Raw genomic sequence first — 25,316 nt, 5'->3', positions numbered from 1 at the left:
GAAAGATGATATTGACCCTGTGTCCTGGCAATATAAGATCCGGATTGTCTGGTGAGAGTCCAATTGCCGCCAGTGCCAAGTGCCGAATTCTCATCGGCTTCAGCACCGGGCAGTCCCACAACAGGTGGTGGATATCCGCCTCACAGTCTCCGTTTTTGCAGACTGGACACCTGGGGTGGGGATATAAATCTTTGAAACACGTCCACTTGCGTCTCACAGCTGGAGTTAGGGCAACCCCGACCCATATCCTCCGAACTGCAACCTCCTCTGCCAAAGCCACCTAGACAACTTCAAGGCCTCCGCACGGCGGCGTGACGTCACGCCAGTACAATGGGCCTGCAAGTCGGCTTCACCCAATTCGCCACCCCTAGCCTTGTGCCACGAACGCTGGGACTGGCGCAGGCAGTTTTTTTAAACCATAATCATTGCGCACAGGCACAGCCAGTGCGCGTCGTACTGATTATGGTTTAAAACAATTGCCACTTTTCATTAATAGCAATCTAGCCAAATCAATATTTTACTTCTACAGAAGAACACTCAGAAGTGGCACAGAAATGACTGGTGCTTCGTGGTTCTTTGCACTCAAAAACCACTTGTTTTTTTAGTTTTGCCAAGCTATAAATACCATAGACAATTTTTACAGAGTCCATAAGCACAAGCATACACATAGCTAAGTAAAACAGAACCACATAAATACTAGACAACAAAAGAGCAGCATTCCTCAGGCCTTCAAGGTTTTTAGCTTTCGCTCATTCTTGGCAAGGGACAATTTATCATTTTCTCTGCGGCACAAATTGTTCAGTAGTGTATTCGCTGCAGCACTTATGACAAGCTCCATCATTTCCTTTGCTGTGTGACCAAAATCGCACACATCTAGGTCATCAATGTCTCCAAGGGCTGAAAATGCAAGGGCAACAAGAGCATCCTTCTGCCTAGGAAGGCTAAAAAACTGTGTGGAATATTCTGGGGCCCTGAGCTTGTCCAGTACAATTTCTGTGAAAAGCACAGCGTTCACAACAGTGGCTCGTGGGAACTTGAGTCCTCCTCTCGACATGTTTGCGATCAATGCATTGTCTGCATTATCTAGGTCTACATCTTGCAGGACAAGGTTTTCCCTGCAGGATGTGCATGCTAGTTTCTTTAAAGCTGCATGGGCGCAATAGCCAGCGATATATGTTACCGCTGGCAGCCTCGAAGCTTTTGACTCAACGTCAGGATCAGCCACGGCAACACGAAATTGATCTTGCAATGAGTGTACATCTACATCTACCTTTGACGCACTTGACTGACTTGACGCTTGCACCATGCCCAATTCAGGCAAATCTAGAACTTTTTGCAAACGCAACTTGTTCTCCGACTCATATATTTGCCTGATGGACACGTGGTAGTTGGCCCATGACAGTTGCCGGTACTTGCCAAAGCGATCCTCAAGGCTGTCAGTTTGGAATTTTCCCAAGAGCACATAACTAAAACCAAGCTCTTCCAAACAATACACGGCGAGTTCGTGCAAGGCATGGGTAGTGTGGCTCAAAGCAGAGTGTGTTTCTCGCGTCAGGCGGCCATTGTCATGCTTGAGGCTTGCCCAGTGGTCAAGCCAGTGAACTATTCTGCTCAAGAATTCAAGCTGAGGGCATGAGGATGATGTTATTGGGCCTTGCAACTCATCTCGAAGCCGTTCTCCTTTTTTGGCGTTTTGACATTTATTACATTCCACCAAATCAATAGGGTGTCAATGTATTTGGACGTTTCCTGTGCATGCTGGAATGAAGCTGTGTTAAGACCAGCAACAGTCGATAAGTTTAGGGCCAGTTTAACATTTTGGCGCTCCATGTTTGACGGGTTCAATGCCTTTAAGGTAAGCGTTGACGCTACCTGTAAAAGGTCATTTTTCTCGGCTTTGTGAAGCTGACACAACACTTTAAAGGGTGCTGTAAGTATCTTTGGTTGGGCATCAGTACTTTTTGGGTCAGGAAAGTACATGCACTTCCCAATGTTGCACTGATTCAGCCAGTTATTCCTAATGCACTTAATCAAGTGAATCGGATCTATGACGAAAAATAGGGGGCGTGATGGATCAGCAGATGCTGGTACACAATGCTGAGCCTTGCGGGCTTAGCAAAGAATGACATAGCTTTCCTGTTTATGGAGTTGTTGTCTGATATCAGTGCTACGATTTTAAAACCAGATGCCTCCAGATCAATAATTAGTTTCCGAAGAAAGTCATGCAGCACCCTGGCATCAATTTGTGCAACAGGTAGAATGTGTACAACATCTTTGTTTGAAGAAAGCAGGCTCTGGATCATGAATACATGGGCTGTTTTTGCAGGGCTTGAGGAGTTAACAGCAGCACCTGTCACGAAACCAGCCTTGTAATCAAAATATGCTTGAAGGTGCACTTCGTCTATCTTTAAAGTCACTGTCCGTTCATGCTCTTTGTATGTGTTCACAACTCGCTTCGCATAAGAAAGTTAGATTCCTGTTGCTCTGTTGCAGGACTTACATCATATGATGAACAAAGCCTTCTGACTGTGTCAGGGTGCGGCAACTTAAGTTTCATTCAGCTTCTCAAAAACTTGTAAGCGTGAGGTGAAATCGTGAACAAAAGGCTTGCAAAAACTAAAAAATCTGGGGGATATCGGTTAGCATTGTTTAAAACAAGATCTACTTGGCTTTTGAAGAATTTCAGTACCTCGAAATGCCATTCTTGCAACTTGCATGAGGAATGTTCATCACTCACTTCATCCAGTAAAGTTGCTACCAATTGATGAAGATGACGAATCTTCTCAGAAGGCTCAGTGGAGATATTCCTATGACTGTCTTCAATCATCTGTAGCACTCCTTTCAAATCTCTTAGATTACAAAGCTTTTCAGGCACAAGCACCTCACCACATTTGCTCAGGCGAGTTTCACCAAAAAACACTTCTACGCGAAGGTCCGATGACACAATCACCGACGAACGGACTGCAGGAGCAGAATCAAGGGTCAGATCCAAGAAGAAAACCTTCCCATCCTTGTTGATAATAGTCCAGAAGTCGGAATTTTGAAGGCTTGGCAAAGCGTCGAGCAAATCGGAGAAACCATTTATCCTGTTTTTGGCCTCCTCTTCAGCTTGAGTCTGCTTCGAAAGCAGTATTGACTCTTGCATTGAAGCATCTTCCAAGCGTATCCTTTTCTGTTCTGGTGCTTCTCGAACCGACGCTTGTGGTCGAGATAAATATGCGGGGCACTTCGGAAACAAACTTGGAAGTGCAGTTTGTTTCAGGCGAATGGTTTTCAGCGGAACTTCCACAACTTTTCCAGTTTTGATATCTGTGTAGGCAGTTGTTTCCAAGTAGTCCGTCGGCAAAAAATGCTTTTCACAGAGCTGAAATAAAATAATACAATCAAATGAGCATGTAACCGGACAAGAGATGGCATTAACGACCGCGCCGACAAGTTCAGAGACCCTTTGTCTCTGCTGCGGAAGCAATAAAGATCGTCAACACGTGCGTTACGATGGTACCGTGCGTAACCGAAATCATGCATAAGCAACCGTAAGCGGATAAACTGCACGACGAAAGCTTTTCGTCTCAGAACACTATATAACAACACAAAAAGCAATGCTTACCACTGTGTACTTTGTTGGCAAGAAGTCTTTCCGGGGAACAGCTCTTGTCCCTGCTGCCCGCATCGTCGGGTCAGTAGGAAACCTGTGCACTCGGACACTTGGGCCGCCGTCATAATTTGACTTGCAGTTGGGTGCACAGCATGAGCCAGGCATTCTTGCATTCGAACGGGTGAAGAGTAGCACACAAACGACCAGCAGCAACTTCTTAAGCTTGACTTACGATCGCTTACGACGCGCCATGCTTACCGATGCTGTGATGCTGGCAAAAACATGGTAAAAACGTTGTTCTCGCCGCCTGCCGCCTGAATAAGTGTTGCCAGCAACTGACACAACTTCGCTCAAACCAGCGGGTGGCCCAAATATTAGGATTATATATACATATATGATTCGCTCTATACTCCAATATTATTGTCAGTTAAAGGTTTATGTGTTTTGATTTGTATTCATAATTACAAAACTGTCTAAAATTGAACGGGAAACATAAAGACTGCGTTCCTATGCACGACCCTGCAATATTTTTTTTGCGAGCCGTAGAGTCACGCTCAGCCAAGCCAAGCCAAGAAGGATAAGCATGTTTGCGGCGCAGGCGCGCGCCGCCGGCTGGGCTTCTCCCATCCGACACAGCCATCCTCCTATCGTGACGTAGTGGTCAAAGAGAGGAGGTCGCTCGGGGCAACACCACCTAGACGAACTTAAGGCCTCAGTGCTCCTCCAGTGACGTCACAGGGATGGGGCCTCACCGGTTTTTCCGAGGAGCATGCATGTTTCTTTTTTACTGCGCGAGGATATGAGGCGGCAGCACAGTTGGCTGCATAAGATTGTTTTTACTCAAGTTGAGACATCAGTGGAGAGATTTACAGGTACAAAACATTTATTTACATTTCGATTGTTGTAACACTGTTCTTGATGCGGAATAATATATACATTTAAAAGTCACCAGCACCAAACAAACAAACAACTTTTCACTTCCTTGAAAGTGTTGCAGCTTTTCTTTCCTTAGCCTTAGCATTTGCATCGGCTACATCATCGTTGAGCTTGCGGCAGAAGTTTTTGAGCAGAATGTTTGTACTGCTCCACAACACATGCTTCAACAGAAGCTCAACTGTGTGTCCATCTTCGCAGGTGTCAAAATCTGATGACTCTTGATCTGCAAGCAGCTGTAATGTGAGTTCGGTGACTAGACGGCGCTGGTTCGGGCTCCTCAAGAACTCCGCTTTCTTGGACACTTGTTCAACAACAACATAGTTGTGGGTAACAGCATTTACAGCAAACAACGCTGGGAAAATGAGGCCACCTCGGTCTATATCTTTCACCAAGTGATAGTACTTTTGAGCTGCAGAGACAGTGATAGTCTTGCCGACTGTCAATGCTGCCCGACATTTCATGCAGTTTAATTTCTTAAGAGTCGCGTAGACTGCATATCCTGCCACGTACACCAGGACGGGGATAATATCTTGTATTTTTGACAAGGCATCTCTCGTAACTACAACGTTGCAGTTAGGATGCGGTGTTTCTATCTGCTTTCGCAGATCTTCCCATTGCTCATCGAAGGAGCTATTCGTTCCGCAAGCACTTGTGATTGTGGCAAAGTATTTTGCAGCCGTAATTTAGTTTCGCTCTCGTAAACTTGCGTAATAGAAACATGATATTGGGAGCCAGCAAGTTGCCTGTATTTCCCGAAGCGGTCCTCTAAGCTGTCCGTCTGGAACTTGCCGAGCAGGACGTATGAAAGCTGCAGTTCATCGAAGCAATACCTGCTGACTTCAACAAGTGCATGGGTTGTTTGATGCAGAGAAGCATGGGTTTCCTTTGTGAGCACCCCGCTGTCCAGATTCTTCTCTTTCCAAGAATCAAGCCAGTCCAAAATTTTGTAGAGGAAAGCCACCTTCATGTCATCCTCCGAAGGAAAAACTGGCTCTTGAAATCGGTCATTCACTCGTTTTCCTTTCCATGGTGTTTTAACATTCACAACCTTCCACCACTTCGCTATAACTTCAATGAAACTCGCTGTATCTTCAGGAAAGAGTAAGCTGTGTTTTTCTCCAAGAGCACGAAGCGCTGGTGGCAGGGAGTCATTAAAAATCAGCAAGGCGAACTTCACATTCTGCCGCTCAAGGCTAGACGGGTACAAGGCTTTTCTAGAGAGCGAGTAACCGTACCTCAAAAGCTGATCACTCTCCAGCTTGTAAGCTTCTCTGATTGTAGCAAACGATGCTGTGCGCATGCGTGGAGGCTGGTTTGAATTTTCATTGAAGTCAGGAAAATAAAAGCATAGTTGGATGTTTTTTTGGTTGAGCCAATTATTTCGGATGCATTTGAGTATATGCACTGGATCAATTACAAAAAAGAGAGGTCTCGATGGGCCAGAGGGGTGCGGATATAAAATTACATTTGTTGGCGGCGTTGTAAACTGAGACATTGCCTTTCTGTTCACAGAATGATTGTCACTGACTACACACAAAACTCTGTAGCCAATGTTTTCTAGCCCACATATCACATCGGCTTTGTGCACTGGCACAATGTGGGCCACTTCCTTGAAAGGGCATGCGACGCTCTGTATCATGAAGACGAAAGCACTGGTAGCGACTTCCGATGAATTCAGTGGTGCACCAGTTATATTGCCCCCTTTGTAATCAAAATAAGGTTTAATATGGACTTCATCGACCATCAAGGTAACGAAGCGCTGGCGAACATCGAGTTCCGAGATCCTCTTTGTAACATAATTCAGGAACGTCGGACCATGATGTTCCAGTCTTGTGTTCATACCAAATGACGAACATATCGACCGAATGGTCATAGGGTGTGGCAGGGTGACATATCCATAGCTGCGGATGTATTTATATGCGTGCGGTGATACCGTAAAAAGAATGCAGCAATAAACCATGAATTCAACGGAGTACCGTCTCCGCTCCTTCTTCAAAAAAAGCAGGTTCAGCTGCTCGCTCAGGAATTGTATTGCTTTGGCTTTGTCGTCGGCTGGTGTCGTGGAAAACTTGTGCAAGAGCAGACGAATAATGTCGCCGATGTCTTCGTTTGCATCGCCAGAATTTGAATTTAAGCCCTTGTCCCAATTCTCAACGTTTTGGAGGAGTTCTATTATTTCTCTTTTGCTTCTGGCTGCACTCGGCATAGGCAAGTTAGGGCCCAGTCTTGTAGGCGGCTTCTTCACAAAGAACAATGTGATACTGAGGTCTGATTTTATTACAATTGAATATTTAATCCATGGAGCTTCGTCCTCTATGATGTGCACCAACATGAGACGCTCACTGGCCTCAATTACATTCTAGAACTGTGACTTATGGCTTCTGACTTCACTAGCAAGGTCCCTTAAGGTGGTGATTTTGTCCGCTTCCTCGGCATTGCGAAATGTCTGAATTGACTCAGAAATTCCTCTTTGCATTGAAGCAGCTTCCAGGCATGTTCGCTTCGCCTCTGGCTCCTCTCTTAAAGTCTTTGTGCTTGATAGGTAACTAGGGCAGCCTGGAAATAATGATGGAATCGCACCTGACCGAAGGCGCAGATGCGATAACTCTGCTGTCGTCACTCGACCTGTAGCATCGTCGACATATGACGCCTCTCGCACGATGTCGTCGTCTGTGAAGTGATGCTCACAGACCTAAAAAAGAAATATTTGTCTAATATAAGTAACAGCCTGCTACAAATAAGAACCCGTCATAAAATATTAAATACACATTTAGAAGGTACCCAAAACGTTTTGCAAGTTTGGCGGTGCTACAATTAAAAGCTACAAAAGAGGACGAATGGAAAAAATTATTCATCTCTTACCCTGGAATGCTCAGAAGGGACGAAGTTTTTCCGTGGAATGGCACGTATCCATGATTGCTGCAGCGCTTTATCTTGCGGGAACTTAAACACATGAACCTTTGGTCCCGTTTTATAGTTACCTCAGCACTGAGGCACACAACATTTGTTCGGCATTTTTGCGTTAATGTCGAAGTGTCATCACAGCACTCGCGCACAGAAGAAATAGACGGCAGCCAAATAAGCCGTGAACACACCATCGGACACGAAAGGCGACTGACCGCTCCTGCCGGAGCCACGTGCAGTGGCTTCCCGATTCCCGTCTAGGAATTCAAGGAAGGCATACTTGGGGCAGACCGGTTTCTCGCGCCCCGTCGCGACTTCCACGGCTAGGGTGCCTCGATGCGCGCCCGCTCTAGAGGAGCAGAGCCGCGTCGCGACACCGGCCTCATCCTTGTGACGTTGCTGTGACGTCAGCTCTCAGCGCAGAGGCCTCCAGTTCGTCTAGGTGGTGTTGCTCGGGGGCCTTCTCCCTCTTCTAGGTGGCTTTGCCTCTGCACGGGTAAGACCACGGGGGAGGGTTACCGCACACGGCGCCGGAAGTGTTCCTTTCTTGTTAAAAGGAGGGTGCTGTCATCCAGAGTGAGGACTCGAGGCAAAGACGAGGTTGGGGGCAAAAGACGGGACGAAGAATCTGCGGGGCTTTGTGCGCTCAGGAGGTCACGCGGGACCCACTGAATACGGATTTGCTGCGGGATGCGTGCCGCTAGACGATGGATGTCTTGGCAGATTTCTGGGGTGCGACTGACTTGTCTTAGTAGGCGTGTGACGTGAAAGGCGTCGGTGCGAATGACAATGCGGGCGTGGGTAGCATGGGAACGGCGGCCACAGAGCAACGTGCCTCTTGAACCGCAAGCATCTCCGCCCAGAAGGAGGAAGGAGATTCTGAAAGGCGAAATTTTGACGTTTTGTTCAGAGCAGGCTTGCAAGGACAGTAAACTGCGGTTGTTGTTTCGCAGGCCTGGATGCTTGCTTTAACGTACATAACGATGGAGCCATGCGGCAGATTAGCGTCTCGCTCTGTAATACGGCCGCGAAACGACGATGCCGCGCGAGTAGATGACGGTGTTGCAAATGGGTTGCAAGCCCCAAGGGTAGCGTTGGCCTGGCGGCCTGGGGCAAAGCTGGAAACATCCGAAGGTCCCGGCAAAGGATGAGTCGACTGGCAACAGAACGAGTTGTTTATTCTGGCATCGCAAAAGAGCAGCCGGTCAGGGCGACCACGTTACTCGAAGGAAGGAATCGAAGTCTCTCTCTCGGCGTCCGGGGCAGCGGCGTTTTATACCCTCGGAGTCGAGGGCAAGAGGGAACGGCTTGGGAAGAGGCGTCCGATACGGCGACGCTCAGACATGTTCAGGCGTGACGTGCGCGTCCGCCGGGCCGGCGCCGGTCAGACCTCCTCGCCTCCCAGTTGGGGAGCTCCTCTCCCCGGCTGCCGCACTTTGACAAGCGTGGGCACCAACATGCACACACACACACACACACACACACGCACGCACGACGACACGTGGCATTGAAACCTGCCTGGACGCGCTTGTCGGGAGGCGTTACGGCAGCACTGAACGGGTCCAAATGACCGCCGCTTTGAACGAAGCCGCGGCGTCCGTTGCATCCGCGCCGGCTATACCGCGCGTCGTAGGCGAGACGTAACAGACCGCCCCGCCGGGAGAAGGAGATCCCGATGGTCAGGGGACTGCATCCGCTGTCCAGAGGGATGTCGCTCGATGATGCTCGTAATCGAAACCGGTCGTCCCTCGACGTTGCTTGAGCGCAGCGCACAGAGAAGGCCTCGTTCTCGGGTTCAGGATCACATAGGACACTGCAAAGTCACTTCGGGAGAGTTGCCATTATTGTGCTCGTTCCCAGCAAGCGTTAGAACTACGCCGAAACGCAACCGCTCAGTCAGCAAGCACGAGACAACCCTCACTAAGCTTTGCCAGGCTCTTTCCCCTTTTTTACTACTGCCTAGTTCCTTACAGTAGTCAAGCAGCACTCAGAACGCGTCCACAAATTGGAAAATTGCACTAGAAAGCACATAATCACTTTGAAACTCTAAACAAAAGCAATATGTTAAAACTCCTGCCTCAGGAAGAAAACATCAGTAACCAACAACTTTGAGGCGGATTCCTACGTTAGGGGCTTCGACTTAAGCCATCGGCGTTACCGTTGAGACTCCCCTTTTTGTAACGCACCTCAAAGGAATATTGTTGCAAAGCGAGGCTCCAGCGCAGGAGGCGGCCATTTTTGGGAGATATGGTCTGCAGCCATTGGAGAGGGCAGTGATCCGTCTCAATGATAAACCTCGAGCCGGCTAGGTAGCATGACAATTTCTGAACGGCCCACACGAGACACGCACACTCTTTCTCGGTGGCGCTGTACGCCTGCTCACGACAGGTCAGCTTACGACTAGCATACAGGACGGGGTGTTCCACTTCTCCATTGTCCCTTTGGCACAGTACAACGCCCATGCCTCGCTCACTAGCATCGCACTGAACAACGAACCCTTTTGTGTAGTCTGGCGATCGTAGCACAGGCTGTCTTGTTAGGGCGCTCTTTAAGGCGCTAAAAGCTCTTTCCTTTGTCTCGCTCCAGACGACTGTTTGGGGCTCTGTTTTTCTTAGAGCATCCGTCAGGGGAGCCGCGATATCGGAGTACCTGGGGATGTACCTCTGATAGTAGCCGGCGACACCTAAGAACGACCGAATATCGGTCTTCGTGCGCGGTTGCGGGAAGTCTCGCACAGCGGCCACCTTTATTTCAGAGGGGCGGCGACGACCCTGTCCAATCACGTGACCGAGGTAGACAACCTCGGCCTGTGCTAATTGGCACTTGGGAGCCTTGACTGTCAAGCCCGCTTCGCGCAGGCGGGTTAGCACTGCCCGCAAGTGTGCCATATGCTCAGACCAGGATGCGGAGAATATCGCTACGTCGTCTAAATACGGTAAAGCGAATTCTTCCTGTCCCCGCAACACTTTGTCCATGAGGCTTGAAAAGCAGTATGGCGCGTTCTTCAAACCAAAACTCAAAACTTTAGGACGGAATGTTCCCATTGGTGAAATGAACGCCGCATACCTACTAGCCTCTTCTGTAAGTGGAACCTGCCAATAACCCCTGACAAGATCTAGGGTGGAAATAAACTGAGCGCTACTAACTTTCTCAAGGCGCTCCTCGATGTTAGGGATCGGATAAATTTGATCCTTAGTGATGGAATTAAGCCTGCGGTAGTCGACGCAAGGACGAGGTTCCTTGCCCGGTACCTCAACTAAAATCAAAGGGGAGGTATAATCACTCTCACCCGCCTCAATAACACCGAGCTGAAGCATTTTCTTTACCTCAGCGTCCATAATATCGCGCTGGCGCGGTGACACCCGGTACGCCTTGGATCGTACTGGCTCTGGGGAGGTAAGTTCTATATCATGAGTAAGGACAGAAGTCCTACCAGGCCTCTTAGAGAACTGACCTTGAAACTCTTGTAAGAGTTGGTGTAGTTCGGTTTTCTGTTCAGGCGACAGCGGTGCTTTCCTGAGTAAGTCACTAATGACCTGATCGGTGTCTTCCCTGTTCGTCCCTGAGCTTAGTCCCGGAAGCTCGACCGGAAGCTCTTCTAACTTTCCCGTGTCGGGCATTTCCTCTCCAGTACCTGGTGCCTTCAACGCTACAGGCTCAATTTTATTCAGTTCGGACGTGCTCTGAGTATCAGCTTGCTGCGCCTCCGACCCTTTCTCATTGTTCGACAACGTCGGCCCCGCAACTACCGCCTTTGCAGCGAGCTCCCGAACTCTCGATCTGGTTAAGGCCTGAACGCTAGCCTCACCAAACAAAAGCCCCTTCTCGCGCAGGAGGTGATCGGACCTGTTCGAAAAAAGGTACGGGTACTGGGGGGGGGGGCAGCATAGATGACACTACGGCCTCCGTCTCAAGTGCTCCGAAAGGTCCTTCAATAAGCACTTTTGCTACGGGCAGACACACGCTATGAGCTTCCACGGCTTGCTTGATCCATGCGCACTCGCCCGTGAACATATCGGGTTCTACGTAAGAGGGGTGAACTACATCCATTGTAGCTGCGGAATCACGAAGCACTCGGCACTCTTTCCCGTTCACGAGGAAGTCTCGCATGTAAGGCTCGAGAAGCTTCATGTTCTCGTCAGTGCTACATAATGACAAACACACGACTTCTCTTTTTGTTTCTGGACACTGCGCCGAAAAGTGACCCGGCTTCTGGCACGTATAACACACGCGCGCTTGCCTCGCCTCGAACCGCTTTCTGCGTTCGGCTTCGGCTGCCGCCGTCTCCGTACTTTCGGTCGGACTGCTTTCACTCGCATCCGCACTACGCGTGTCCCCCCTTGCTCTCATGGGTGTGAACTTCGGCCTCTCAGACTTGGAGCCAAATTCACCCTTTTTACCGTCCTTAGCTCCGCGAGCCCGACGCGTCACAAACTCCTCGGCTAGCTCGGCGGCTTTAGCCACTGTACTAACGTCTGGCCTATCCAAGACCCAGTACCGCATGTTCTCAGGTAACCGACTGTAAAACTGTTCCAGCCCGAAACACTGCAGAATTTTCTCGTGGTCACCAAACGCTTTCTCTTCTTTGAGCCACTCCTGCATGTTTGACATAAGCCTGTAGGCAAACTCTGTATATGACTCGCTTCTGCCTTTTTCATTTTCCCGAAACTTCCGACGGAACGCCTCCGCTGACAGCCTGTACTTTTTTAGCAGACTCGATTTCACTTGGTCGAAATCCTCTGCCTCCTCTCTCTTCAAGCGAGCGACTACGTCGGCCGCCTCGCCGGGTAACAAAGTGAGCAAGCGCTGTGGCCACGTTTCCCGAGAGAACCCCTGCTTCTCGCACGTTCGCTCAAAGTTAACCAGGAACAAACCAATGTCCTCTCCAAGCTTAAACGGCCGCATCAGGTCAGTCATTTTGAACGATACCCGTTCTCCTGCACCGTGTGCCTGACTTCCATTACGAGCGCGTTCCATCTCTACCTCGAGACGCTTCATTTCTAAAGCGTGGTCGCGCTCTTCTTTCTCTTTTTGCTCTTTACGTTCGCGCTCCTCTTTTTGCTCTTTACGTTCGCGCTCGTCTTTCTCTTTTTCTTCTTTACGTTCGCGCTCGTCTTTCTCTTTTTGTTCTTTACGTTCGCGCTCGTCTTTCTCTTTTTGTTCTTTACGTTCGCGCTCGTCTTTCTCTTTTTGCTCCCTCTCCTCAATGGTCTCAAGGCATTCCGACAGCTCGTCATCCTCAGCCTCCAACTCAAGAATAGCCCTTAGCAGTTCTGGTTTTCTGAGTTTGTCTGAGACATCCAGACCCAACTCTCTTGCAAGCTCCAGCAATTTCGGTTTGCGCAACGACTTCAAATCCATGGCTGCTCCGAATGCTGCTTTCTCTACTGCCTACTATTGTCTTGCCGCAAACTAACCCGGCAGCAACGACAACCACAATTACCAGCTCTGTTTCTGACACTAACAAAAGCCTGGCAAAACACAGAAGAAGAAAGTCCCGCACTCACCAAACCTCGCAGCCACGAATTCAGCGCAGTCGTTCCGCTGCAGGCAACCAGTCATCACACAGGGCTCGTTGCGCTGCTCCCGGATGGTCGTTGTGCTGCTCAGCATACAGTTGACCGCATATCTTCGCTGCTGGCCTCCGTTGTCGGGATCCCACCGCTGGCAACCAGTTGTTGCAAATGGGTTGCAAGCCCCAAGGGTAGCGTTGGCCTGGCGGCCTGGGGCACAGATGGAAACATCCGAAGGTCCCGGCAAAGGATGAGTCGACTGGCAACAGAACAACTTGTTTATTCTGGCATCGCAAAAGAGCAGCCGGTCAGGGTGACCACGTTACTCGAAGGAAGGAATCGAAGTCTCTCTCTCGGCGTCCGGGGCAGCGGCGTTTTATACCCTCGGAGTCGAGGGCAAGAGGGAACGGCTTGGGAAGAGGCGTCCGATACGGCGACGCTCAGACATGTTCAGGCGTGACGTGCGCGTCCGCCGGGCCGGCGCCGGTCAGACCTCCTCGCCTCCCAGTTGGGGAGCTCCTCTCCCCGGCTGCCGCGCTTTGACAAGCGTGGGCACCAACATGCACACACACACACACACACGCACGCACGACGACACGTGGCATTGAAACCTGCCTGGACGCGCTTGTCGGGAGGCGTTACGGCAGCACTGAACGGGTCCAAATGACCGCCGCTTTGAACGAAGCCGCGGCGTCCGTTGCATCCGCGCCGGCTATACCGCGCGTCGTAGGCGAGACGTAACAGACCATGAATCTCGGGTTTCGGAGGCTCAAAGCATGCCATAGCTCATATGTGTCTCATCTGCCGGGATGTGGCACTACAACTTTTTTTTTACTGTAAATTAGATTAAAATTCCTTCTCAGTACCAATATTTCATTTTCCTTTGCATTTGGCGTATGTCATGGTTGTTGCGCGAAGATCGTGGATAAGTGTTTCGTGTTTTGACATAATAGCGATAAGTAGACGAGGTATAGATCTGTTGGCTGCACTCGCACCGGGCAATTACGATACACGATGATACAATCGTTGGCAAGAAACTGGCCACTTGCTGTGGCTACCTGATGTAGTTCATTTTTGGATAGAGGATAAGGGCGCCCCCTGTGAATGTTTTAAAGGTGGGTGCCATGGAGTATACTTTATTTTTTCCATCGGCATCTAATTTTTCTTGGATTATTGTCGCTTATTAGAAAGTCCATTCTCAAGAAATACGTAACTACTGATGCACACGGCATCTACGCCTTTCTTAATTATTAAATATTCGTCGTATATTATTAGGCATCGTTATATCTACAATGTTGTATACATAGTATTTAGGCTGTCATCTCACAAAAAAATTTGGCTTCCAACTCACGAAATTATTAGATTGGTCGAGAGAGATCACGTGACCTTGCGAAGTCATCACAAGCGCTCACTGTGAGACGTGGCAGCCTACCTACTGGATAGTGAGCAAGCCGCCTACAGTGGCAGGTGCCAGTTAATTTGAGGATCCTCAAGAGATTTTTTTTCTTCTTTGTATTATTGTGTATTGGTATGGGGTACCACGACACGTACAAATCTTGAAAGAATACATATACTTCAAAAAAAAATTGTTCGAGCACTTTTTAATGTACCGTATCATTCCCATACTTCACAGCTATTTTCGAAAGCAAACATAATACGCGCGTTTAATCTTTATAACTATAAGTTAAGTCTGGCTTTCAAACGGGAGGTGAAAGAAAATCTCAAGTTTTTTCATGAATTATCAGATCTCGATAAAAACACACATTCCTACACCACCCGTTACACAGAACCGTGGAAAGTGGTCACTGCGCGGGTAAATTATTCCAGGCAAAAAGTGTCATACACACTGCCAACCCTTTTAAATTCATTTCACAAATCAGGTATAGATTTGCATACGATTTCTGTACGAACCCTACGCCAACATTTCATTAACAATCCTTGCTTACAATAACAACTAAAAGTGTTATCTTGCCTTTTGTTATGTTTACCTGTTGTGACTATCAAGTGTGCGTGCATTAATTTTGAATATTGTGCTTTCTGCGAGTTTTTTTTTTTTTTATGCTGTTGTTGTCCTATCGCTGCCTGCTTTGTAGGGAGGCTGCGGGCTTCAGTCAAGTCGCTTGTTGTCAAGCGGCTTTTATCCGCAGTCTCCCCCATCACTGATGGAAATAAACAAGTTATTATTATTATTATTATTATTATTATTATTATTATATCTCGTGTCCTGATCCCCATTGCGCGTGGCAACCTGCCCACCGCGTTGTCTGCTACTTGCACCCCGTGACAATGAAATTAATTGAAATAAATTAAATCAGTTTACAGCCTACACACAGTGGCGCTGCGCATGAGCCTTAGCAAACTCGGGAAGAGGAGTCTTAGTCTCACAACTACCACCTGTGGCTGTGTTTGAAGCAGCCACTTGCAGGGGCAGTCGCGCATCACTTTGCCGCTGCGCCACTGGAACAGTAGTCGTATGAGGAGTGCCCGCGATTTATGAATGCAATTGAAGGGGTAGTGATGTGTCATCAATACCCCTTGACTGCCAGTGGACCAATGATAGGCCACCGGAAGATTTAAAATTGAGGACCCCCAAAATTTAGGAGTTGTCCACCCGTTTGAATTCAGAAGGACCTCAAAAATTTTAGAAGTAGGCCCGGCTATGAAAACGATTTAGGTTGGAGCATTAGTAATTAGCGGATATATGGAAGTGTATTAGCGGCTCGGAGTAGTGAAATCGCATATTATAATCGACTGCAATGTACTCGAACAATAAAGGAGCCTTGGTGATGACGCATGCGTACCATATAGGGGCAATGGAAGCGGCTGCAACCACAGTTTTGCGCGAAAATCGCAAGACCATACGCACTCATTGTAGAGATCATAGCAGGCAACCTAAATGGTATGGCATTTACTTATCTAAGAATATGGTTAAGGAGGCCCCTAATTTTTGAAAAAATTGTCGCATCTTTTCGTTCGGCTTCTACGGGCGCGCGTGCTGATTGATATCGGTACAAATTTCGCGTTTGCTTGCTTGAAAGCGACTCTCGATTAGAGAAGGGTACTTATGCTTACGCTCACGTTCAGCATGCTCGTTCGAGTGTAGGTTTCATGGTGACCGCATCATTGATAACTGTGGGCCCAACTTGTCAGCGCATCATTCTATACTATGATGGTGTTGTTTATGACGACGACAGGTGATGAAATGGTGCTCATTGAAAGCACTGAAGTGAGCGTCGTGCAATATCTGTACTTATTAATGCCCGATGTCACTGGAGGCGCGCCTAGACAGCTGTCAAGCCGTGCGGTTCGCGTTAGCTACGACAGATCTCGAATTACGGCTTAATATGAAGGGTCTAAAATTGAAATTTTCTTTATATTTTTGTTTACGATAAGAGTGAAGCCAAAAGTTATCAACAGTCCGGTGACATCGTTTCCTGACATCCAGTTGTTTTTTTAAAAGTAAACCGGACTCATTTACGCTTCAATGCGTCGGAAAAAATTAAATGAATTACGCGCGAATGCGATATACAATTAAGAGCGTTACCTAAGTTGTTTTCACCTATGCTTTTCACAAATTTGCATACCAACGTATACATCACGAGACGACGATTCTTTTGGTACCACCCGCGACCCAACCACCGAGGCCTTCCGGAGGCCTCCCCCAATTACGGTTTCTAGGAACAAAGGTCGTCGGTACGAATCCCTCACACGCACAAGGCTCTAACTCGACTAACAAATTTGTGCGTCGATCTTTGCTAATTTATGGTCCACCACTCCGAACGCTCCGCGCAGAGCGAATGAGTCACAATTTTGTCCCGAATGGGGACCCCAAGTGGCACCAGCCTCTGCACCCACTCAGACTGTACATATATACAGCGGAACGCCAGTATAGGATGTAGTCCAGCTGCCCTGCTGGACCGACGACTGCGTGCTGTCACGTTTTGCTATCCTGGGGTCTTACGGCTATGATCAAGTGATTTAGCCGCCATCTTGAAATCGTCGAGTGGGTGGAGAAACTCACGCGAAACAAGCAAATATAAGTATAAAGAGCTAACACTCTTTAAAAATATAGAGAAGCTTAAAGCTAACCAGGAAACGACCACAAGCACCGCACCGGTTCGTTTTCTTTAGCCGGCGCATGTATGCAGTGTGGCAAGCTCCGCTCGCTTCAGCCGTCAGAGAGCGAACGCCGTTGTTGCACCAAAAGAAGTTGAGGCTTCTGTTATCGTGCGGGGCTGCATATCGGAGCCCTCAAGAAGGCGCAAGAGAAGGGCCTTGATTTGATTGCTCGGAGTCTGGCTGTTTATTCTAACATATTCTTTCATTGCTATTTTACATGCCATCTGCAAGATTATCATTCGGCGTTCGCGAGTTACTGGCCATTGTGGTGTGAAGGGCACTTCTTTCTGAAGCAGCCCAGACTCACATTGTTTTTCGTGTATGCATTCAGTGAACTGGAGAACATGGTGTGCTTTCAGGCGTGTTTCTTGTTTGGGAGCGGTGCATAGCGATACCTCCACCTTGCGGGAAAAATAGCCGTCATTTCAGCCACGTAAAAATTAATTCTTGCCCGTAATAACGCATAACAATGCCACTTCTTCCTACAGGCGACTTCACTAAACGTTAAAAAAGCTGGATAAAACACCAATCTCTACTTGCAGTGAGCGCACAATACGGCCTGGCAGCGGGCTGCCTTGCCATCAGGGATTCCTCTCGGCAGCATGATTTCCGTAAACGTGCTTTCAATTTGCTCCACAGAGCAAGAAATCATTTGATGCATTTTGTTACCTCCAAGACGGCTAGTGGTCAGTTCCACTTAGGGCAATAACAAAGTTACTAGCTACCTGTGGCTGGCAAAATATTATCTTGTGCAGTATGCTTGCATGGTAAATATAAGCACGTAGTTTTGTCGGACAACGGCAGCAGAAAGAAAATATAAAATTTCGCCGAGCCAACTTTAATTTTTGTTTCTTTATTTATCCTTTTGGTCATATAGCTTTCTCAGATGCCGCAGTAAAAGGCAACATTTTTTTTCTGACAGGGGCCGCTGGCCCTAAAGCATGTGAACACATTGCAGCAACCGATGTCACAGCAAGAAATATGTTCTTGAAAAGTATATTAAACACACCAGGAAACAAAACATCTGAATGATAATACACAAGTTAGAAAAGTAAAATTTGATGGAGGTGCAAAAGGCATGCATTAATTAAAACCTGGTAGAAAACGTGTTTAATGGACTTTTTAAACGCAAGAGTGAATTTAGGGGTTCTCGATCTTTCACAGATATTAGGATGATTATTCAGCACAATATGGGGGTTTGGTTTCTTGCCGTTTGTGCTAACCGGTCACTTTGTAATTTTGTCATTCCTAAGGTTGTACGGGTTTCTTTTGTGGGAAAGGATTCACTGAAATGTGCGTAATAAGCGTGTCGTAGACAGAACGCCCCCGGTGACAATTAATCTAACAAAAGGCGATGTATAGGGAGTAAGTCATCATCATCGTCAGCCTGACTACACCCACTGCAGGGCAAAGGCCTCTCCCAATGTCTCTCCAAATAACCCGGTCCTTTGTCAGCTGCTTCCACCCTATGCATGCAAACATTTTAATCTCATCCGCCCACCTAACCTTCTGTTGCCCCCTACTATGTATACGCTTGCCTTCTCTTGGAATCCACTCCGTTACCCGTAAGGACCAGCTGTTATCTTGCGTTCGCATTACATGCCCTGTCCAAGCCCATTTCCTCATCTTAATTTCGTCTAGGATGTTATTAACATTACACCTATCATTTTTCCTTCCATAGGTCGCTGCGTTGTCCTTAGCTTAAGCTGCACTCTTTTCGTTAGCCTCCACGTTTTGGCCTGGTAGGTGCACTGCCGGTACAGGTATACTTTTCTCTTGAGGGACATTGGTAAACTGTCATTCACGATCTGTCATAACAGGGAGCCTGTCAAGATTATCAAATAACAGGCTAGATTGTGCACAGGAATCAAGGTTACAAATAGACCCGATTGCCTTTTTCAGCAGCCTAAAAAGTGAGAGGTTAGGTTTGATAGTTGTACTCCAAACCCAAAGAGGATTAAGTAGACGAGATTGTATTATCAAATATGTCTGCTGCTTACATTTATTAATGTATAATGCTTTAAAACGTTAATCATTACCGTCGCTTTACGAGTATCAGCACGGAGCGACTCTGCGTGAACTTTCCTATAAAGGCTTTCATGAATCGTACAACTAAAAACCTTATTCGTGACGTATTTTCTATAATGCGACCCAGACTTATGTCGGTGTAGCACTTCAGCTGTTTTCGTATCATCTGGATATGACACATTTTCTTGTGTCACAGATTAATTGAAGCCGATTTGAAGTTAATCAACATATAAGGGGCTTCATTCACTTACTGCTGCCGTTAAATACGTCTTTAATATTATGAGATGACAAGAAAATGCTTCTGTCGTCAACATGTAACACTGTGCACAACGTGTTTGAGATGTTTATTTCGTTGCCCTATTTCGTTGCCTATTTCATTCGAGATGTTGCCCTCGGCTTCCCCCGTGGTACTTGTTAAATAAAAGGACGGCAGCTTACGATTTTGCATTGACTACCGCAAGCTCAACAAAGTGACCAAAAAAAACGTGTACCCTCTCCCTCGCATCGATGATTCCCTTCATCGGCTACGAAATGCACGCTACTTCTCATCAATTGATTTGGAAAGTGGATATTGGCACATTCAAGTAGTTGAGAGGGATCGGGAGAAGACAGCATTCGTCACTCCCGACGGATTGCGTGAGGATTGTATGAGTTTAAGGTTTTTTCATTCGGTTTGTGCTCGGCACCAGCAACATTTCAGAGGCCGGTCGAACTGTTCTCTCGGGACACAAGTGGCAAACATGTCTGGTGTATCTTGACGACGTGATCGTGTTTTCGGCCACCTTCGAAGAGCATCTACGCCGTTTGCTAGCTGTCTTTCCGGCCATACAATCTGCGGGCCTCACACTAAAACACGGGAAGTGGCACTTCGGTTATGAGGTATTAGGACACGTCGTTAGCCAAGAAGGTGTCCGGCCTGAACCCGAAACGCTCTCCGCAGTCGCCAAGTTCCCTACACCTACAGACAAAAAAACGTTGCGGCGCTTCTTGGGCTTTGCCCATAATACCATCGATTTATTGCTGGCTTCTCACGAAATGCCTGGCCATTAACTTCACTGACACGGGCTAACGCTGTCTGTCACTGGGGTGAAGAAGAGCACCAAGCTTTTAATGAGCTGCGGAGACGACTACAGACGGCACCTGACCTAGCGCACTTTGATGACGACTCCCCTACCCTGATTTATACCGATGCGAGCGATGTTGGTTTAGGTGCTGTATTGGTGCAGCGCCAGGATGGTGTAGAAAAACTGATTGCTTATGCCATCAGGACTCTGTTTAAAGCGGAAGCGAACTACTCGGCAACAGAAAAAGAATGCCTTGCAGTGGTATGGGCGGTTATGAACCTCCACCCTTGCTTGTACACTCGCCCCTTTCAAGTCAGCTGCTGGCCCGAAAGACGCTGGTTCGACCCCGGCCGTGGCAGTTGAATTTAGATGAAGGCGAAATTCTAGAGGTCCGTGTACTGTGCGATGTCAGTGCACGTTAAAGAACCCAAGGTGGTTGAAATTCCCGGACCCCTTCACTACGGCGTCTCTCATAGCCTGAGTCGCTTTGGGACGTTAAACCCCACAAAACCAAACCAAACCTTTCAAGTTAGCGACCATCACTCTCCCTGTTGGCTGGCCAACTTGAAGAACCCTTCAGGGAGACTCGCGCGCTCGAGCCGTCGGTTACAAGAGTTGGACATGACGGTCATGTACAAATCTGGAAAGAAGCATGTGGATGTTGACTGCCTTTCGGGAGCATCGGTCGAACCCTCCACCATGAAAGATGACACTGCTTTTTTAGGAGTCATCATTGACGCAACTCTTCCCCAACAGCAGAGAGAGGACCAGGAATTGCTCCCTCTTATTGTTTTCTTGGAGAAGCGGACTGCGGCTGTGCCTAAGATTTTTGCACGCAGCCCCTCTTCATTCTTTCTTCGCGACGACGTACTTTACAGGAACTTCCGTCCTGAGGAGAGCAGTCATCTACACGTCGTTCCAACAGCTCTCCGCACGGAAGTCTTTCAAGCCTGCCACGACTAGCCAACCGCCGGCCACTCAGTCTACACCCGCACGTTGGCTAGAGTACAATGCGGATACTACTAGCCGAAGCTGCCGGCGACAGTGAATCACTATGTACGGACGTGCGTAGACTGCCAATGTCGTAAATCACCCCCTGAAAAACCAGTCGGCCTATTCCACCCTCTTCAAGTGCCAAAGACCCCTTTCAAGCAAATTGGCATGGACCTCCTCGGACCGTTTCCGACGTCCACTGCTGATAATAAATGGATTATTGTCGCCAGCTATTACCTAACTCGCTACGCGGAGACAAAGGCTCTGCCGAGGGGTACAGCCGCCGAAGCAGCTCGGTTCTTCGTTGAGAACATATTCCTCAGGCATGGCGCTTCGGCACTCATTATAACTGACCGAGGAATTGCCAGTACGGCCGAGCTCTTGGAACCCGTCCTCCGCCTCAGCGGTAACAGTCATTGTAAAATGATGGCCTATCACCCCCAAATTAATGGATTTATGGAACGCCCCAATAAGACAATCGCAGACATGCTCTGTATGTACGTTGATGTGGACAACAAGAATTGGCAAGAAATTCTTCCCTACGTCTCGTTCGCCGACAATACGGCATAACAAGAAACCACTCTAATGATGCCTTTCAGGCTTCATCATGGGCGACCAGTGACAACTATGCTGGATGCCATGTTGCTCTCGAATGCCAACGGCGACGATGTCGACCAGCACGACGAGGAATTCGCACAGCGCGCAGAGGAAGCTCGCCAACTCACGCGTGTGCGCATCAGAACTCAGCAGGAGTATGATGCGCGACGCTACTATCTTCGCCACAGACATGTAATGTGTGAACCTGGCGACAAAGTGTGGGTCTGGACGCCTATTCGCCGCTGTGGACTCTCCTAGAAGCTATTACGGCGATACTTCGGCGAAACGGGGTGACATATTTCATGCGCTACGCTTTTTCCTGGCTTTGTATAGATGTCATCAGCATCCCGTTAGCACTGATTCTTAAGTGTGCATATGACATCCATTCTCTCGGCTGGGCTTCTTGTGCAAAAGAATAAAGTGGGCACATAAAATCGCGTATTGAATGCTTCACATTTGCCTATGGAAACATCGCTACACTGTGCGGCTGAGCCTTGTAAGTGAGAGTTAGATCTGTTGGCTGAGCTTTCACCTGATAACGTCACCCCGTGGATAACCTTTGACTGAGTGAGGCTTGGTATGACACCTCTTTTTAATTCCCGAAATGTTCTCCAGAGCAGCGAAGGATTGTTTGCGTCCGGAGTAAGTTCATTCTGATAGTATTCACGTCTGACTTTCTTTATTCTACTGCTTGTTCTGTTCAGAATCTATTAGGAGGCGGCTTCCATTATATGTACACGTTTCGATTTATTAATACTTACTCGGTTTCCTCCATACAAAATCGCAGATATATTTGCACATTGAGGGCTTGATGTAAATCTCGTCTTAGTATTTATTGCGAGTCTATTGCTAAAACACAATATAAGACATTCCTGATTATAATATTGTCACGGAAGACAGAGCGACAGATCGCTAACAGACAGAATTCGGCAGCTAGCCAGCGAAATACACTACAACGTCTTGACCTTCATGTGCCACCAGAGAACACCTGGTGCCATTACTGCCCCTCCCAAAAAAACAAAAATATAAAAGTGGGGCTACAGCACGAGCGATAGAATGGAAACAAAAATATTAGCACAAGAACAGGATGGACATGGGAGGCGGGCGAAGGTGTCCAAGGCGACATCTAGGCTAACGCAGAGCGTACTGCACAATACCGCGTGAAGTAGGGTGTCATGCGGACTACGTGCACGACCTCAGAGCGGGGTGGGCGACGCTGAGGCTTCATAGTCCCGTTTGACACGACCTCGTAGATCACTTCCGTGACACGGCGCACGACCTTCTATGGTCCAGAGTAACTGCATATCAGTTTTCAGACAAGCTGGCCTGGGCGGCGTACCGGGATCCACACCCACACATGGTCACCCGGATGGAATGTGGCTCGCCGATGACGGAGCTTGCAGCGGCGCAAATCCGCACCATGCTGCCGCTGAATGTAAATACAGGCCAGTTGACGTGCTTCCTCAGCACGCAGCGTCTCGCGTGAGCGCGTGGTCATCACTGCAGCTTGGAAGTATGGCATCGAACATAGTCTGAACGCCACGTCCGTAGACCAGACTAAATGATGTAAAGCGTGTCGTCTCTTGGATTCCCGTGTTGCAGGCGTATGCGACGTACAGGGGAATCTCGTCCCGGGTTTTGTGCGGCGAGTCTATGTACATTGCGATCATGTCGGCGATTGTTCTGTCGAGTCTCTTTGTGAGCCTTTCGTCTGTGGTTTTGCGATGGCTCGTGTGACTGAGCTCAAACACGTCGCGCATGAGCTCTGCCGTAAACGCCGTGCCTCGATCACTGATTACGTCGGATCGTGCGGCATGACGCAACACGAGTTGCTGCATAAAAAACTGGGCAATCTCAGGTTACGTGCCACGCTGCACCGCCTTAGCTTCCGCATACATTGTTAAATAGTCGGTCGCGACTAAAATCCATTTGTGGCCGGCCGATGACACAGAAAATGGGCCCGAAGATCAATGCCAAATTGATAACACGGCGTCCAAGGCGGTTTAGTAGCTTGTACCAAACCCGTGGGCTTGAGAGGTGGCGCCTTACAAAGCGGGCACTCGAGACAGCCTTTGATGTAACGTTGGATAATACGCCTGGCGCACTCGTGCAAGTGTGCGTGCAAAGCCCAAGTGGCAGGAGGTGGGCTCATCGTGGCAAGCATAAAGGATATCGGCGCGGAGGTCCGCCGGCACGACGATGAGGTGGGTTCGGTCAACAGTGCTGCAGTTTTTCTTAAACAGAATGCCGTTCCGGAGACAAGGCAGGGAGGTTCCTAGAACACTGCCTAAATACGTCAGCAGCTCGCCCTCCAGATAATCAATGAAAGGTCGCAGGTCTGGGTCAACTCGCTGTCGGATAATTAAATCTAAGTCGCGGACAACTCCTTGAAAGCCACTCTCGTCTCCCATGCTCTCATCGGCTAATACGACGGGTGCGCGTGAGAGTGCGTCAGCGTCTTCGTGCGTGTGGCCAGATTTACCACAATAGTGTAGTCGAATTCTTGTAGGCGGAGGTTCCATTGAGCTAGGCGTCCCGATAGGTCGCGAAGATTGGCCAGCCAGCACAAAGAAAAGTGGCCGGTAACTACTTTGAATGAGCGGCCGTAAAGATAATGAGCAAATTTTATGGTTGCCCACACAACCGCGAGGCATTCCTTTTCCGTAGTAGAATATTCTGTTTCAGTGCGAAAGACCTTTCGGCTTGCATGCCCGGTGATAAGCTCCACGTCACCTTGGTGTAAGACGAATACGGCGCCGATGCCGATGTTGTTGGCGTCGGTGTGAACTTCGGTATCACCTTCTTCTTCAAAGTGCCCAAGAACAGGCGTTATTTGCATGCGCCTGCGTAGCTGAGCAAAAGCCTCCTGTTGCTGGTCGGCCCGCACGAACTGTATATCGTCGCGCGTGAGGCGGTGCAGGGGTGCGGCAATCTTGTAAGTGTCGGCGATGAAGGGGCGGTATTATGCGCACAGACCCAGAAAGCGTTGGACAGTTTTCCTGGTTGTAGGACCGGGGAAATCGGTGGTAGCAGCAGTTTTCTCGGGCGCCAGTGGAACTCCCAAGGTGACCGAGAAACTTCAACTCTTTGTAGCCAAAGTGGCACTTCTCGGGCTTGAAAGTTAAGTCGGCCGACCGCAGGGCAGCTAATACTATGCACAGGCGTGCAAAGTGTTCAGCAAAGGTTCCGGTAAACACGACGACAGCATCGAGATAAACCAAGGAAGTTTTCCATTTGAGTCCAGCGATAACTGTATCCATCATGCGCTGGAAAGTTGCCGGCGCTGAACAGAGCCCAAAAGGCAACACTTTAAATTCTTGTACAGCCCGTCGGGGGTAACGAAAGCCGTTTTTTCGCGGTCCTGCTCATCGACCTCTATCTGCCAGTACCCGCTCATTAAGTCAATTGAGGAGAAGTACTGGGCGTGGCGAAGTCCGTTGAGCGAGTCGTCAATACGGGGCAGAGGGTTGACGCCTTTTTATTGATCTTGTTCAACTTTCGATAATCAACGCAGATGCGGAGGGTCCCATCCTTTTTCTTCTCCAGCACGACAGGTGGCGACCACGG

At 48.5% G+C, this 25,316-nt stretch overlaps 1 protein-coding gene and 1 pseudogene across 3 annotated transcripts in view; one reads left to right on the top strand and one right to left on the bottom strand.

Moving 5' to 3' along the window:
• The window catches only part of LOC144132342 (beta-mannosidase-like), a 306,383-nt gene that overhangs the window by 26,806 nt on the left and 254,261 nt on the right, over positions 1 to 25,316 (top strand). The window lies entirely within an intron of this gene.
• LOC144132341 (uncharacterized) lies at positions 4,570 to 7,546 on the bottom strand (annotated as a pseudogene).

The sequence above is a fragment of the Amblyomma americanum genome, chromosome 5 (genome assembly GCF_052857255.1).
Source record: "Amblyomma americanum isolate KBUSLIRL-KWMA chromosome 5, ASM5285725v1, whole genome shotgun sequence".
Taxonomy (NCBI): domain Eukaryota; kingdom Metazoa; phylum Arthropoda; class Arachnida; order Ixodida; family Ixodidae; genus Amblyomma; species Amblyomma americanum.
The sequence above is the reverse complement of the archived record's forward strand: the minus strand, read 5'-3'. Positions and strand labels throughout refer to the sequence as shown.